General features: G+C 47.5%; 1 long non-coding RNA gene across 1 annotated transcript; it reads right to left on the bottom strand.

Moving 5' to 3' along the window:
- Positions 1–5,521: 5,521 nt before the first annotated feature.
- Positions 5,522–8,152, bottom strand: LOC138917969 (uncharacterized). The gene is made up of 2 exons (XR_011426699.1): positions 7,494–8,152; positions 5,522–6,228 (listed from the first exon to the last, which is right to left on the bottom strand). It is a non-coding gene; the product is annotated as an uncharacterized lncRNA (long non-coding RNA).
- Positions 8,153–17,979: the final 9,827 nt, after the last annotated feature.

Raw genomic sequence — 17,979 nt, 5'->3', positions numbered from 1 at the left:
CGGAACACTGGGAGGGCCAGAGAAACAGTCTTGGAGGCTGTATGCTCAGACCTATGCCCAAATTGCCCGCAGGATTGCTCCCACGGAATGTGCTGAACAGAGGCCTGCAGCTCACACTGCTCACACAGGGCTCGGGGCGACTGCCAGGACCCGTCTGCCTCCTGGAGGCTCCATGTCTCTCCCTCTCTTTGCCAGGATTGAGGGTTTGGTTTTTGTTAATTATGTTCTTTTTTTTTTTTTTGCTGGAAACATTCCCCTGAGCTAACATCTGTTGCCAATCTTCCTCTCTTCTTTTGTTTTCCTCCCCGGAGCCCCAGTACATAGTTGTATATCCTGGTTGTAAGTCGTTCTAGTTCTGAACAAGTGGCGACAACAGCAGGGCACTGACATGTGGGTGGTGTGGTTTTGCGCCCGGGACCTGAACCCAGGCCGCCTAAGTGGAGCGCACAAAACTTTAACCACTAGGCCATCAGGGCTGGCCCAGAACTGAGTTTTTAAAACCTTTTTTTTTTTTAACTGATGAATAACACAAGTAAAAATTGCACAAACATAAAAGAATTATTCCATAGCAAACTTCCACAGAACCACCATCCAGATCCGGAAACAAAACTTTCACAGCACCTAGACTTTGCTCCTGCCCCCGCCCCACCTCTCCTCAGGGCAGACAGGCGAGCTCTTCCTGCCGTTCTCTTCTGAGGCAAATCACTTGTGTCTGATTGGAGGAATCCGGGTCACATCGCGTGTTCTAGTCTCAAGGACGTCTGGGAAAGGCAGCGTCTGGCGTTACACTAGGGAGACCAGGATTTAAAAGACGGAGATTCCCCCGATATGGGCAGGGTTTACACAGGTTTTGAACAGCCTCGCAGCATGGCAAGTGGCTGCCGTGTTCTCTGTGGGTGACACCTCAGCCTTGTCAGGGTGAACCAGGAGAACTTTCCGTATTTTAGGTCAAAGTGTTGAAGATCGCAGTCCTGGTGGTTCCACCAACAGGAGGAACAGCGTTGAGCAGGAACAGGAAAGGAAGGGTTCTGAGGAGACAGACGGAGACGTGCCTGGAAGCTGAGAAAGCCCAAACAGCGTCGGCTAGCAACTCAAGGCTTTGGATCGCTGGCTTCCCTCCGTGCTGAGTTAGAATTGTCCCACCGAGACGACGAGCTGTGTGCACACATACGTGCTGCTGGGGAGCGAGCGCTGCCAGGGAGGCGCGCTGTGGGGTGTAACCAGCAAGCTGTGGAACCTGCAGACGGACGTGTGATGTGCTGGTCGGTGTCGGAGAGCGAGGTCCTGGCACGTGGGGCGGCAGTGCTGCGCGAGGCCCGCCCTGTTTGACAGCCACTCTAGGTGGCCGAGGTCAAAATGCACATCCTTGAGTCAAGGAAGCCGCCAGATGGCACAAAGCTTGGCTCTGGTTAGACCCAGTGAACATTGCTTACAGGAGAATACTAGGAACGGGCTAGACGTTCAAGTCTGGGAGATTTAGTAAACAAGTTGTTATTTATCCACACAACGGAGTGCGAAGTAGTAACTAAAGATCGTGTTGCAGAGAACGTGACAGAAAGGCTGGTCAGGGAGCAGCAGAGCAACGGTCAGAGCACAGACCCAGAGCCGGCGTTTGTGGAGTCCCGCTGTGTGGTTCCCAGGCCAGCTGCCAGGCGAGCAGCCTGAGGGTTCCGTCTGAGAGACGCCACCACGTCGAAGCACACAGAGGGACTTCAGGAGCACTGATGTGTCAACTATTATTATGACCATGTTATTACGGAAATCGCTGAGGTTTAAAAACATAGTGTTCCCCCCAAATCACATGTCTTTATTTTTGCTCCCTTTCAACATCCCACCGGATGACAGTCAAGGAATTTTCAAAAGTCCACAAGGACAGAAGGAAAATGGAGATACAGGCACACAGATGCTGAGTGGAGGAATGCTGAAACCGGCATTTGTCCAAAGCCAGGGCCAACACCACATATCACCATCGTTTGTTGAATTTCTGGGATATGGAAACAAACCTGAAGTTTACCAAATTTTAATTATTATTTCCATTTTATTATGATAAATGTCATTTGTCAAACAGTAGAAGTTGGCCACTATTGGGCAGAAACGCAGTTCTCGGCACTGTCAGCTGTGGATGGCCTGGGGGTCTCTGCACTGCTCACGGGGGCTTCTGAGAGCTTGAGGGGGCAGCGAGCTTGCAGCAGGAGCACTGGTTAGAGGAGGGGAGGAGCTGCAGTGTGGCAGCAGTTCCAGCAAGACGAGTGGTCGTGGCGTCCTGACTAGCTCTACCAGCGTCAGATGTTGCCCCTCGGGTGCTGTCTCTAAGTCATCAAGTCTCTCTCACTCTCTGCTAGTTGCCGCCTGAAGTCCACAACTGTCCCCTTCGATGCCTGCACATAACCCTTCATTGATGTGACGGATGGTGATCGACGGTGAAGCAGACCGCTTCCTGAGACAGATGCTTAAGTACTTTCAGAAACAGACAATGTTACTGGCTTTATTTTTCTTTCTTCCCTTCTTTGTTTCTTTCTTTTCTAGGGGACAGGTAGGCATTTAATGGTTTGCCACCTGAGAAAAGATGTTCTTAGATCGTCATCTGGAAATATGGCAATAGATCGATGCAGTTGCCTCTGAAAGTTAAAAATGCGTGCGTAGGTTTGAACTGCAGTCTGCATCTCGGCCTTCGCTGCTCGCCCTCCAGTTTCAGCACCGGCCGCGCTGGAAGCGCAGAGCCTCTTTACGGCAGGGGGCCTGTGATGGCTCTTGCCTCTCCAGCCACAGCAGTCTGGTGCCCTCTTCACACTCAGGAGGCCCACGGCTTTCTCAGCAACTGCGGAATTTTTGTCCTGCTGGACTACCAAAAAAGAAGCTCTTGAATTATGTTCTGCGCTGTGTTACTTTACAACACGCAGTCTTTCTGCGTCCATCTCAGACTCAGACGCGTCCTGTGTGACCACAGGGTGGATGAGCGCTGCTCTTGCTGACTCTGCCTCACTTTACTCTGGGTCTCACACGATTAAAGCCACAGGAAATCGGACTGGAAGAAATATTTATATAAAGGAAAACAGTGAATTAAAGTGCCAGGCAGTCGTCATTGACAACGTTACAGCCACAGCAGAGACTACAGAAGACTCAGGAACCACAGGCAGGTGACGTTCTGTTCGCCGTCTTCAGAGTGCAATCACGGCGCAGAATATGGTCACTGATGTCCTGGCAGCCAGCAGGAGAGGGTGCTGCATCCCAGGGAATTAGGAGCTGTCTTGCCAGGAACATGCTCATCTTGTTGATTTAAGATGGAAATGGGAGCCTTTCTGTGTTAAAGAAGCTGTTTCAATATGTGCAAGTCTCACACTATCTTTGTATGTGGCATTTCCAGCCCAACAGGCCCCAAATTCACTGAACCGATACACCTCGTTTTTCTAGATGGAAATTTGTACCTATCATTCATAGCTTAGGCAAATTGCAAAAAAACTTTTGTGTTCAACTATTGAAAATGTTGTCAGTACACAGCAAAAATTGACAAGTTTCCACTTACATTTTTGGCCTCTGTAGACTCAAAATTATGAAGCATTGTCTTCTTAAGGCAGTCTTGAACATTCTGCTGTTCGAAATTTGATTACCACAAATGATACGTTTGATTATTGGAAACAGTTCTCCTTTCTTCATGTGCTTTTCACTCTTTATTATGACTGGTTAGAAGATGAGTCAGCATGCGTGCTACGGCTCCGAGCTCACGATTGTTTCTTTCTTATAAAATTTTTAAGTTGCAGAGCTGATATTCTGCTTTGTCCCCATTTTCACAAGATGTGAGCAATTCACAAATAGAACATTTTTTTTGAAAGATTTATGGTCTAAATGGAGTTAAATAACTAAAAATAAAATACAATTTCTATAAGTTATTTCATCTGTTCCAAATAGCTGTGTACAAACAATTCTACAAAGATTAGAGATTAAAGATTAAATTCCTATTATTCTGCTTTGCATTATTATTTAAATCTTCATAAATATTTGTTGTTTCAAAAGGACGTATTTTGCTTCATAAAATTCTCCAACTAATGCATCTTCTCTTAATATCCATATTAACTATTAACGTATTTCCCCGTTTAACTTTTTGAAAATTCTTTGTCTTGTGGGTACAATGAATAATTTCCACAATCATTAATTATTGCAGCATTTTGCTTTTGCAGTAAGAAATACACATATATACTTTGGTAAACTGAGAGAATTTAAATATATGATGAGCAGAAGGAAATTTTCTACCTCAAGTTACAGCTACATGTTTTAAAGTGAATGTTCAGATACTGACAATGTCTTGATGACCAGCCTTATTCATGTTACTGACGTTGTTGACCTCGTCTCATATAATGATAACTCGGTCCCCTGACGATTGATTGCACGCAGCTTCACAGATGACAGAAAGTATGCTGTAAAGTATTAGCTTTTTGGGACTTTCAAAGGCCAGGACTAACCCAATGCCAAACAGTAGATTCTGATAAATAGTAAAACTGAAGATCCACTTCAACATGTTGCTGAAGAGATTTGGAGAATAGAAAACAGTGGACGGGAGCTGGGGACAAGCTGCAGAAATGTGAGCCACAAACCACTCAGAACTCAGGAGAAACACGGAGACAGACGCAGAGAGCAGATGAAAACTAAAAGACAGCAATCTATAATTGCTATCTTCAGAAAGACAAAAGAAGATACCGCATCCGTGAATTAAGAAATAGATGCCGTAAGAAGAAACAATTTGAGAATGGGAATGTACTGAATAGTAAACATTCAGTAGATGGATTGAAAGATAAAGCTGAAAATTTTTTTCAGAATATAAAATAAAATGTTAAAGAAATGGACAATAAGAATCAAAAACTACAAAAATAAAAGCTCAATCAAGGAGTTTCAACATCCAGAGAAAAAAGAAGAGAAAATGAAAGGGAGGAAAGCATCAACAAAGTACATGAGAACAAAAGGACATGAGTTTCCTGATTGAAATGGCCCATAAAATGTTCAGCACGCACAGACACACAGAAACCACAGCAGCTACAGCGCCCACGCTGATAAAGAGCGGAGGGGGCCTTTCAGGTGGGAAAACAGCTACGGAAAACAACCAGCGCACCCTGGGGTTGGAAGTTAGAACAGCATTGACCTTCAAGGTGCTGGCGAACAGCCACGTGGCGATGCTTTCCAAATCTGAGTGAAACGTTATATTCATCTATCTATTAATCAAATGTGGAGGGTAAAATAAAGATATTTTCTGGTTATGCAAAAACTGAAAGTGTCACCTATCATGCACTCTTTCTCAGGAAGCTGCTGGAGGAAGTGGCCGGGGTGCGAGGGGTGGGGTCACAGGTTCAAGAATATCCCCAGCAGTTTCCCACAGGAGGGGCCATGGTCTGGTGGGCACTGTGGCTGTGCGCCCAGTCCACTACCCGGTAGTCTAGACTGCTGCTTTCCAGGAGAAAGCTAACGCGAGCAACATACACAATTTAAATTTTCTATTAGCCATATCTTAAAAAGTAAAAAGAAATAAGTGAAATTAATTTTAATAATATACTTTATTGAAACCAATATATCCAAAACATTATCACTTCAACACTAATCCATATATTATTGAGATATTTTACATTTTTTTCACACTAAACCTTCACAATCTGTGTGCATTAAGCATTTATGGCACACCTCAACTCAGACCAGCCACATTTCAAGTGCTCAGTAGCCACGTGCAGCCAGTGGCTACCGTGTTGGACAGTGTGTCCTAGGGTATTATGTTTTTTAGCTGGTTGGCATCATGAGAAGCAAAGCAGATAAAGTCTTTAGGGACTAGGACACAAGACAGGCATATTTTACTAAGGCGCAGAGGGCAGACAATAGTGAAAAAATCTGCAAAATGGTTCGCCCAGATAGGATGCCCTACGTGGAAGCCTGGAAATGAGGGCGGATTCAGATTAGTGGTGCCAATTGCTGAGACAGGGGCCAAGGAAGAGAGGGCCTTCCTCCTGGGCAAGGTGAGCCCTTCCTTGATGTCATGGGTTCCGGTCCCTGCTTCTCAGGGCTGTTTCTCTACTACTTTTTCTCTCTCTCCTGTGTCTTCAACCTCATCCTCCGTTTTCTCTCCCAGTCTCCACCACTTCTTGTTCACAACTATCCCTTCTCCAGCTGCTGTCTTTTCTTGTAGACCCACTCTGTTCCACAGTGGGCACCACCTGTTTTTCTTCATTGCCCCAAAGTTCCATTGACTGTTGCCTGTTATAACCATTTTCAAAAATAATGAGATAATGGAGGTTAATTGCAGCTCAAGGAAGAAAACAACAATTGAGCATCAGACATTACTATTACAAGAATTTTTTTGGTGAGGAAGATTGACCCTGAGCTAACATCTGTGCCCATCTTCCTCTATTTTTTGTATCTGGGTCACAGCCACAGCATTGCCTTGATGAGTAATGTAGGTCCACGCCCAGCATCTGAACTCGTGAACGCCAGGCCGCAGAAGTGGAGCACACCAAACTTAACCACTACACCGCTGGGCCGGCCCCTGCAAGATAATTTTTACTGATCTACCATCCCTGCTCCAGAAAATTGCTCTTTGACTCCACCTACCCTCTTCTGATGTCACTTGAACTGCCCACCTCCCACCCCCATCTTTCTCCCCAGTGTCTGAGGATGACTTCCAAAGTCATGCAAAGTGTTCCAGCTCTCTCTTGCCTTTCTGAACGAGGTTTGCTCCTGACTTGGCATGTATAAGAATTCATTTTGGGGGACCGGCCCTGTGGGCAAGTGGTTAAGTTTGTGCACTCTCCTTCTGCGGCCCAGGGTTTCACTGGTTCGGATGCTGGGCACAGATGTGGCACGGCTCAGCAGGCCATGCTGAGGTGGCGTCCCATATAGCACAGCTAGAAGGACCCACAACTGAAATACACAACTATGTACTGGGGGGCTTTGAGGAGAGAAAGCAGAAGAAAAAAAAGAAGATTGGCAGCAGTTGTTAGCTCAGGTGCCAATCTTAAAAAAAAAAGAATTCATTTTTGGCTCAACTAACCAAGGAATTATTTGCTTTATGACTTTATCATGAAAGAAACAAAGAACTGGCAGAAACTTTGAAACTCCAGTTGTTCTTTAGTATAATCCAGGATAAAATTCTCAGGTACAGATCCTACGCACAGAGACCCCAGGGGTGTGGGCTGTTTCCTTCTTATAAATCATTATCCTACAAACTTTGCAAGTTGTGATTGTGTTTGCTCAGCTGTTCCACTGCTTCCACTGGTGTGTGCTGCTGGCAGAGCTGACAGTAAGCTTTTCCCTGGCCCCATAGCTCTTTGGTTGACCTTAGACCCTTGATCTCTAAGTGCTTATAGAGCTTTTAGGCCCCAAAGAGACATGCTGTTCCAGCTTTACTGTCTCCTCCAATTGAGGACCTCACGAAACTCCCTCATCCTTTGGCCAAGAGCTGCTGGAGGTCTGCCCTAATGGCTCCCCATTCCTGAGGCAGACAGGTGGTGAGGCCTCCTTACCATGGGATAAAGGATCTTCGAGACGAGACGACCCACCTCTTATATCATTGATGAGAAACAAGCCTATGGAGGGAGTTCATTCGCGGTAGAGCCAACGCAGACCCAGAATTTCTGGTCTTGATTTCATTATTCTTTCCACTCCATAAAACAGAGGTGGAGAGGAGAGGCAGGGAGGCAGCAGACATACCTAAAGGCCACAGGACCACACAGTTCTGGGTGAGGAGGCAGCAAATCTTGAAGGACCTGAAGACCCACTGGCTTTAGGGCTCCCAGGCAGCTTCCTGCTGTGGAAATGACCACCAGGAGCCGGGTAGCTTGTCTGCAGGCTGTTCCACGAGCTGCAGCCTTTCCTGACCAGGCCAGGCCACTGTTCATTTCCCAGGGCCAGGCATCACTTCTCGGCAAGGAGGGCGACTCTGAAGGAGGGCCCCATCCCTAGGGCCTAGGAGCTTCCTCTTTGTCACCACTGTCATCTGCCAGGACCCCAGAACAGAGCTGTGGCTTCAGAGACACAGTGATGGATGAGTCGAAGGAGCCGGAACTGAAATGGGACGTCCTCCCAGACAGGCAGGAGGGGAAGGAGGAGCCACGGGGAGATGGAGCAGCCACAGCGAGGCAGGATGTGAACCAGAGCAAGGCTGACTGTGGGAACCTGAGGGCTGTAAGAAATAGAGTTGAACGTGCCAGACACTGCAGAAATCAGAGGTGAGGCTATGGAGGACTGAGAAAAGTGGTTCCCTCGGGAAGTGGTTGCTGTGGTGGGAGAAGAGCCAGACGGTGAGGGAGGAAGCCAGGGGGCTGCGAGGGGATGGGGCAGCAGGAATTTGCCACTGGGAGGGAAAGGATAGTTTGCCATCTCTTCTATTAACTACAGATTAACTTACAGTGGCAGCATCTGCTCTGCTCAGTCACCCTGCAGGGGCTGGAGGCTGCGGCATAAAGAAAGGCATACGCTGTAGATGATGTAACGTGTGCGTGGTCCAGGGCAGGTGCTGTCGTGGTTCAGATGTAGCCTCTTCTGTAGGAATCCCGGGGAGAGTCCCGACTGCACCCCATGTGCAACTGACTTAACCCTCAGTGCCTGTCTGTCTCCATCCGAATCAAGGAGATGATGGTGCCCTCCTCACAGAGGAGTGGGGAGGTGAGAGGAGTCAATCTATGTAAAGCCTACACAGCACCCGCACACGGCAAGTCCAATATATGCTAGTCATTATCACCATAATTCAAGCAAATTATGTGTCTATTAGGAGAGGCATCAAGAGTCGGGATCTCTGAGGTCTGGGGGAAAGAAGGTGGCACATCCTGGGCATGCCTTGAAAACAAAGAACAATGAAACCTAATTGATTCAGACTGGTTGGAGCACGCATCTCCTGCTTTTGCCTGGAAAGAATTGTTCTCTCTTTCTCTGATAAAACTGCCCAGCTTCCCTTTGGTCCCTCCCCATCCCTGGGGCTCTGGGCTGTTCCCTTCTCATCGCCTGAGGTAATAACTGAGGTCCCTCACCATCTCCTGAGGGTCTAACCTGGTCCTCCTCATCCCTGGGGTTCTGATCTGGTCCCTCCCCATCTCTGGGGTTCTCACCTGGTCCCTGTTTATCCCTGGGGTTCTGACCTTGTCGCTCCTCATCCCTGGAGTTCTGACCTTCTCCCTCCCCATTGCATGGGGTTCTCACTTGGTCTCTCCTCATCCAGGTCATGAGGATTTCGTTCTATTTCCCTCTGGATTTGCTAAGCTCATGGGATGAGGGGCAGGGCTGCTGACGGTCCTCTTACACCCGCTACAGAGAAAGGCTGCCCTGGGTGTGGAGAGCGAGTCAGAGCTCTGAGGAGACGACTTGAACCTCTGCCTCCTGCTGTGGAGGGACGACTTGAACCTCTGCCTCCCGCTGTGGAGGGACGACTTGAACCTCTGCCTCCCGCTGTGGAGGGACGACTTGAACCTCTGCCTCCTGCTGTCGAGGGACGACTTGAACCTCTGCAGCCCTACATGCCTGAAACTAGACACCCCAGACGCCCCGGACTTGGGACTTAACAGTTCTCTTTGTGCTTAACCTGTTCGAACTTGCTTCTCATCTTTGCAACTAAAAGAGTCTTAAAAATAATAAAAATAATAGTCACTGTAAATAATAATTGTAAAGGATAATAACAGTCATAAATGCCATTTGAGTATATCCCTAACTTCTGGATGTACCCCAATTACATATTTTATTTCTTACAGAATGTTTTTGTCTGCTCACTGATTACAGAACAATAATAATAATTATTCCATTCATGTCTGATCTCTCTGCCAGCCTGACAACAATTATTAGGTTAAGTAATTTGTCCAAGGAATAAGGAGCAGAGGTGGGATCCACACTGGATCTGTCTGTGTGTGATATCTGTGTCTACCGCAGCAGGCCTCCAATTCCCCTTGGGCTCTGAATGCTTCTTTGGCATTACGATGAAAGTCAGTGAATAAATAGGTTACTTCAGCAAAATTCACTTTAAATGACTTTTTTCTCTTTCTTTGGTGAGGAAGATTGTCCCTGAGCTAACATCTGTGCCGATCTTCCTCTATTTTGTATGTGGGATGCCTCCAGAGCATGGCTGATGAGCTGTGGGTAGGTCCGCGCCTGGGATCTGAACCCATGAACCCCAGGCCACCAAAGTGGAACATGTGAACTTAACCAGTACACCAGGCATGCCCCTAAATGACTTTTTTGAGTCAAATCCTTTTTGAGAGTTACAGTCAAAAGTGGTGCTTTACATTACATTCCTGCCTGAGCCATGCCTCTGTCGGTCACACCAAAGTCTTCATTTCCAAGAGGAAAACTTGGTTTTCTCTCCTGGGAGGCGTGAAATTAATGCCCCTTTTACAGTGACTTCTATGTCAGGTAATTACGAGGGAACAGGGCTGGGAGGGCCTTCACGTGGCGTGAACTCCAGTGGGGAAGACGCACACACCGTGAGCTGAATCTCCTGCAGGCCAGTGAGATACGCACCACCATCAGCACAGACAATGGACCACAGCCACAGAGGCAGGACCAAGTGTTCGCGGGATGGGTGCATCAGGGAAGGAAGACTGCAAGAGGGCAAGAGGGCAGTGCTGAGCTGTGTCTGGGGCATGAGAAGAATTCCTCAGAAGGAAGTACGTTCAGGTGACCCAAGAGTTCACAGTCGAAGCTGGACCCTAGAACTCTCTGATGTCTCGAGGTTGGCCTGCCGTCTGCAGACGCCGCATGGGGAGCCAGGAATACAACACAGGCGTGCAGCTTGGCGGAGACAGGGCAGCTAGGTGGCAGCATAGGGGCGATGAGTGTAAACCTCAGTGAGCGCAGGTGCCGGGAGCAGTGGCCACGTCCTGGGCGGTCAGAGACGTCCGGATGAGACCTGATGGGTGGTCGGGCTGGCAAGCTGTTTGCTAGAACATTCCGAGGTGGGCTGGAGCCTGGAGATGTGTTGGGAGAGCATGCAGGGCCCAGAGGGAGACCAGTAAAGACTTGGCTTTGCCCCTAACCTCTCGGCTGCCTTTGACGTTGGGCAGACTGGATCAGAGGCTGTGACAAACGACTCCAGTTGTCGGCCTCCCAGCTCCCACTATTTCATCCCAGCTCCCAGGCTGAGCCACACAGGCTCCGAGTGGTCTGTTAGGCACAGTCCCCATGGCCTTCAGCTCCTTCTGTGTGGACAGCCTGCAGGAAGGGCCGGGAGACCATGAGGAGACGGCCCCTCCACACCTGACCCCGTGGCATCTCTTCCCTTCTCTCTCCGTCTTCTCTGAGCTGTGTGCACGCAGCTCCCCCTGCCCTTTCCTGTCACCTCGCCACGCGGTGGCTTGGTAAGAGGGGAGAGGATGAGAGGCAGGGCTCTGCTTCTCTCCCGCCTGTCCCCTGCCTGTCCCCTCCCCTCAGGTCTCCACTGGGGCACCAGCTTGCCACCATGGGGACACCTCCCGTAACCCTGGTCTCCCGGTCAGTCTCCGATATCTGCGTCTGAAGTGTGAAGAGGCCGTCCTTGGAGCCTCTGTATGCGGACTTTGTCTTTCTTCATGAGACTCAGTGAAAAGAGAATGAGGCACAGGGACAGCCTTTAATCCCGGTCTGCCTACTTTATGATACGTGAGGACCCTCGGAGCAGTTTTTTAAAAAGATTGCTTTCTGGATAGAAAATCAAGAGAACACTCTGGGATTGTAGTTTGTTCCTCAGTGGACAGGTCAGCCAGCAGCTGAGCCCTGGGGCTGCTGGGAGACTGGCGGCAGGAACACCTCACATGTAAGTGACACCAGCGATTGTCACCAGAGACTTTATCCTCGGGTTTTATCACGATAGCAGTTCATTGTCCTGGGTGCCAGTCACTAAAGAATCAAACACACTTAGATCTAAAAGTGGCTGCAGGAAGCGTGGCTGTCAAGAACACCACCGCCACATCAGCCAGGAAGCCATTCTGCGAAGGTCCTGCCGTGCTACCTGCTGTGATTGATGGTGACCGCCAGGGAGCAGGAGAGGACAAGAGTTTCCCTCTGAAGGACCCTTGTGGAAGCGCTGCTGGCCTCCCTGGTTCTTTTCCAGCGTCTCTGTGTGATCTGGTTCAGGCTCGCTCTTCACGAGGGGCCTTAGAGGGAATTACAGGGCCATCCCCGAGGCAGGAAGGCTATCTAGAGCCATGATTCTCAAAACGTGGCTCCCAGATCCTGGGGGTCCTGAGATCCTTTCAGGCAGCCCATGAAATCAAACTATCTTCACGCTGCTACCAAGACAGAATTGGCCTAAAATTTTCTCTGGGTTGTTATCTGTACCAACAGCCCAGAAATGATGGAGATTAAAACTGCTGGCATCTCACCATGAATCAAGATGCTGGCACCAAACTATTGTTGGCAGTTGATGTATTCTTCACCACCAAAAATCTGCAATTAAAAAATGTGCGTTTCACCTGAGTGTCCTTAATCAAGCAGTGAAGTGATTCATTTTATTAAATCTCGACCCTTGAGCTCGCCTCGTTTTAACACGCAGTGTGACAAAATGGGAGCCCACGTGAGGCTCTGCTGTGTCCGAAGGTGGAGGACGGTCACTGGAAGGAAAACATTTGTGCAACCTGAACAAGATTCCCTTCTTGTGGAATACCATTTTTCGTTTAAGAAAGAAAGTCTGGCCAAGAGAATTATGGTTTCTCAGACTTCAGTATTTGGCAGATATTTTCTCAAAAATAAAGTGAGCTTGTCCCTTTAAGGAAAACAACTAACAGTATTTCTGCCAATGATAAAATTTGAGCTTTCAAGTGAAAATTAGAAATCGGGAAAACTTGTATCTATCACAGTGAGCTTTGCAAGTTCCCTATATTCGAAGTTGTTACTTTTTTGATGAATTTGATGGTGATATTAATGAATTTCGTATTTTTGAAATTGTACAATGAAACGCGTCAAGGTTTTGAAGATCTGTGTAACTCAGTGAACCACTATTTCGCCCTACGCCTGACTGAAAGATCTATTCAAAGCGCAAGATAGATCAACGGGTTTCACTGTAACCAAGCACGAAGAGCTCACTGATTTGGTCTCAGATCCCATATTATCACTAATCCCTAATAAACTAGTTTTGGTATTTGGTGAACTGTCAAGGATCCACAGCCACAAGCGTATCTGAGAAGCTGTTGCGACACCGCTCCCGTTTCCAACCGCTTCTCTGTATGGATTTTCTCCACATACTTCGACCTAAGCAATATGTCACCACAGACGGTGCCGAGCAGACACGGGATGCCGACAACCGCTAACCACTAACGCCACCGTGTTTTGAATAGATGATCAAGGATGTGGACGTCTTGTCCTTCTATCACTACAGATAAACACGCTTTCTCCTTCATCTGCACACTCTCTTCTTTAGAAAACAAAAGATCTCGACCAAGATAATTTTACTCGGCTGTCTATGCTTTGCTAACAGCAGTATGACAATATCACCTTATATTGTAACTGTTTTATAGCTCACAAATACCACAGGGTCCACTCAAATACCCTGAGGAAAATGAGGTCAAGACGAGATTTACCCACCGGCGGATAGTAAATAGCAGGAGCCTAACTAAGACTTGGACTTTATGATTCAAGGCCATCTGCTGAGCTACTAAATGCTCCTTCTGGAACGTCGTTCTCCACAGGCCGCCTGTTAGAGGAGGGAGGCAAGAAATGGAAGAAGCCAACCAATTCGGCATTTAGCAAACACCGCGTCTGTCCCGCTGAGGCAGGACTGCAGAGGGGGATTCTCGTGTGTGGTGGATGAGGGCTCTGAACTACATGCAGACGGTTCAGATCCTTATTCAAGTGGCGGGAGTTGTGGGCGTAGGAGATTCATGTTTGCTTGAGTCAAAGGCAGCACCTCTTCCAGTGGAAACCTCAGAGGTGCTGTTTTTAATCTCTGCCAGGCGAGTGAAGTGGCCGTATCCTGGTCATGGGCACCCGGCTTCCTTTTAAGCTGCTGTGTCTGCACTCTCCCCACTTGTTGTATCTTTGTTTCAAGTATAAACAGGCAAGAGGATAAAATCAAAGGAAGGAAGCAGTGTGTGCAATCAAATGGCAATTTCTTCAAGGCTGAGAGTGGTTGACGTCATCTGTCATCAGCGTCTCTTCCATTTACTCAGTTTCCTCATTTATACAACTCCTCCCCTAAAGACGTGGCAGCTTCAACAGTGTTAGCATTTGTATGATCAAATGGTCAAAGCAGTTTCATAATCAGATGTCCGTGGAGCCTCAGACCCTACCTCTGTGAGGAAAGCAGGCTGGGTGTTATTGGCGTGTGGCGCGGTCCAAAGCAGAATTGCTTAAAAGTGCTGTGCGAGATCCCTCTAGGTGCCTGGAAAACGAGCTGGGAGGATGGAGCAGAAGTACCCCTGCGCAGCCTCCCACAGGACCAGCACCACCTTCCACGTGGAGACCAGGAGGCACCAGAACCCAGTCTCCCCAAACCAAGGAGCCAGTGTTTCTGATTCAGTCATTTTAGAGTGGGCCCGAGAATGTGCATTTCTACCAAGTTCCCAGTAGAAGCTATGGTCTGAGGGCTACCCTTCGGGAACCACTGCTTTAATTCATACCATAAACATTTGCAGAATTGGTCTACAAACCTATTGGACCTGGGTGACATCCGTGTCCACAAAGGAACCCACCTTTTATGATAGTCCTTTTTACCGATAGTGAATGAATGAACAGGAAGATGAATAGGGATTAAAGGATTTGTCCAAGGTCACTCTGACAGAAATTTGGTATAGCCTGAATTAGACCCACCGTCTTCTGATTCCTATCAAGTCTAGTTCCTAAAGTTGTTCGTCTTTCTGTAACTTTCTTTAACCGCGGAGAGGGATGATTGGCAATGCTTGTTAAGTGTTCAACAAACGTACGTTTAGTTGAACTTTTTATTGAGCAAGATCTAAAGAAATAACAAAGGAAAAATAATCCTCCCTATATTTATCCATGACACATTGTGGGAGATAGAAATGTCTTTCAGTATCCTAATAACGTCAAGGGTAGAAACATATAAAATACTTAATTTCAGCTCTTTAGAATTGCATGTCTGCATGCTATTGGATTTCCAAAGATAACGGATTTTAACCCAATTTAATAAAATTTTTTTGATGTTTACTCTGAGCAAATAACTCTGCTGGGGCCATAAACGAGATCTGGTCTTTGGCTTAAAACAGTTTATAATCCAGGAGGAAGGAGCAGAATGCTCATAATTAACTATGGTTAATCTCATTATGCGAGATGGAAGCGTAAAGTAGAAGCCCACAGTATACAGTGCAGGGAGACCAAGAGGGGAGAAATGGGGTTCACTTAGGAGAGTCGATGCAGGGTTTGTGGAGGAAGTGGCATCTGAACTGGGCCTCTCAAAGGTAGGAGGATCTTGCCTGGTAAAGATAAAGAGGAATAATCTTCTGGGTGGAGAAAATGTGTGGAAAAAGACGCAGGTAAACACAGAGCTTGCTTCGGGGGCAGCGACTCTTCCGCGTGGTCTGGGAGGGGCGCGTGAGGGCAGTGTGATGTGATGGAAGTGCCACTGGGGACAGCCATGACCACTGAGCAGTCTGAGCCAGGAGAGACACAGCCGGAGGCATGCGGCAGGGGAGGGGGCCATGGCAGGTGGCAGTATGAGGACGGGGAAGGGACGAGAGAGACCAGCGAGGAGGTGGGGACCAGGAAGGAGGACGCTTCAGAAGTGGACTTGAGTGAGGCAGGGGTTTGGGGCCTTTTGTGGCAAACCTGGTTTCGAACTTGGTTTCACTTGCCATCTCTGTGACCTTAGGCAAAACACAACTCTCTTTGGACTTTAATTTTCTCGCCTGTGAACGGAGACAGCAAACGCCAGCCACAGTCTGTCTGCCCCTAACTCTGTGATTCTGAGAGTCCCATTTGCCCTCTGCTGCAAATCTAATTCTGGGTGGCTTAGGTCACTTTTTCATCCTTCAGATTTGCTAAAACTTGAGTGTGGCTCTGTTTGAGATCACAAGGCAAAATAAAACACTGCTGAAAGTCCCGTAGATGTGGCCATAGTTTGAGGTAGAAGTGAGAAGATGAAATTCTTGAGTTAGAACTTACTCAAACCTGCCTTATTTAGCACTTATTTCAACTATTCCGACTTCTCAAGCATGGCTGACTTGCAACAGAAAGCTTTATTTTGCTGAGTTTACAAACTCATGGGACAGGAAACATAGCTTTAGCTCTGAAAATGTGGCAGAGCACTTAGTTACTTCTTATAAACATGAGCATTTGCACGGGGGTACAGCCAGATTTCATGACTATAACTGGAAATCTCAGGGAACAGATGAGTCACACAACACATCTCACTGCAGCAGGAAAGCAAATGTACCCGACCGTCAGCGTCCATCTCAAAACTTCCGTGGAAGCTACGGGAGCTGGAGGAGCCCTTGGCCCCGGCCATGTATGGGCAGTGACGGTCCTGAGTAGACGCAGCCTTTTGTTCTTTCCTGGGGGCGGGAAGGATATGGGAAACAATGCTCTGGCCGCGAAGAAGATTCAAGGGGATAAAAATGAATCACTACTGGCCGCCAGGAAACACCGGGAATTCTCGAGATGGGACGGTCCCCCTGCAGCAGAGGACCCTGCAGCAGGGGGCAGAGGGAGACACAACAGCTGTGGGGAGGTGGCAGAAGGGGATCTGCAGCTGGAGGAGGGGACCCTGCAGCCTGACCCAGCAGCTCACCATCGTGGCGAGGGAACACACCAGAAGGGACACGAGTTTGTGCTGGTTTCCTGCGGGGCTCCTCGGGGAGGCCTTTTTCCTGAGCTGCCCTGGTGATTTCCTAATCCGCCGCCACCCCCAGCCCCCAGCCTCCACCCTGGCAATGTCATCTGCATAAAAATGTGGAGAATGTGACCAGCTACTCACGCGTCTCCAAAAGGGCTCTGTGAGCTATGGGGCTGCACGTGCAGCCAGCTGCAGAAGGGGTTCCCACCAGCAGGCCAGAGGCGAGGGGGCCTGAGTGCCAGGGGATGTCTGGAGCCAGGCCAGGTCCCGACCTCCCCGAGGCGGGGGGAAGGGCGAGCGTGGAAACTTCGGGGGTGCCCTTCTGCCCTGCTGCTTGCTGGACCCTGAGACACGGATTCGGGCTGGATTCTCTCTTGCTTTCTCCTACTCCTTTAATTAATCTAATTAATTACTTTTTAAGCATCCTTATATCTCTCCATTTGAGTCTTCTTTAGTGTTTCTAAATAGTCTTTTTTTAAGAAATCTTTTTTATTAAGGTCATTTTCAAACGTACAAAAAAAAATCGAGAGGGTAGTATGTTGAGCCCGCACCACCTAGCTTCAATATTTATTTTGCCAAATTTCTTTCACTTACTCCTCCTCCACTTTTTCCAAAGAGTATATTAAAGCATTCCCAAATATCATATCATTTCAACTGTAAAAACTTCGGAATATATTGCTAGCAGATAAGGACTTTTTTTTAATAATACTATTATCAGATATAATAAAATTAGTAACTTTTAATATCATATAATCATGGACAAAGAACAAATATATTTCTTATTATACCACAAGATCCACACACAATGTGGATTTTTTCCTCTCTCTGCTTATGCCATTTATTTGTAGCAGAAATTTGGTCATAAGTTTCTGTGGAAGTTCCCATATCCTCCACTTGGCTTATTGCATCCTTGCGGGATTTTCCCAAGGATCCCAGCTCCTTTTCATCGGGGAATGGTTGAGAGACAGCCATCTAGGCATGAGGGGTATTCTTTCTACTGAATTGTCATTGTTTTGTGGATTTTTCAGCGAAAACAGTAAAAAAATATATACTTTGGAAAAGGAGAAAAACTGAATTCCTATTGATATTTCCAATTTAAATTCATGATTACAGGGCTTTACTTATTTGATTTTACATTTGTATCTTGTTTCTTCTTTGCTGAATAGTTCAGTTTCTATGACATCAACATAATTACTTATTAGCTTCAGTATACAACACATTTAACATAAGTTAAAACTTCTTTGCAGTAATTCCGTCGTGGAGGCAAT

This window comes from Equus caballus, chromosome 1, assembly GCF_041296265.1.
Source record: "Equus caballus isolate H_3958 breed thoroughbred chromosome 1, TB-T2T, whole genome shotgun sequence".
Lineage (NCBI taxonomy): Eukaryota > Metazoa > Chordata > Mammalia > Perissodactyla > Equidae > Equus > Equus caballus.
This window is presented reverse-complemented; position numbering and strand designations above follow the sequence as displayed.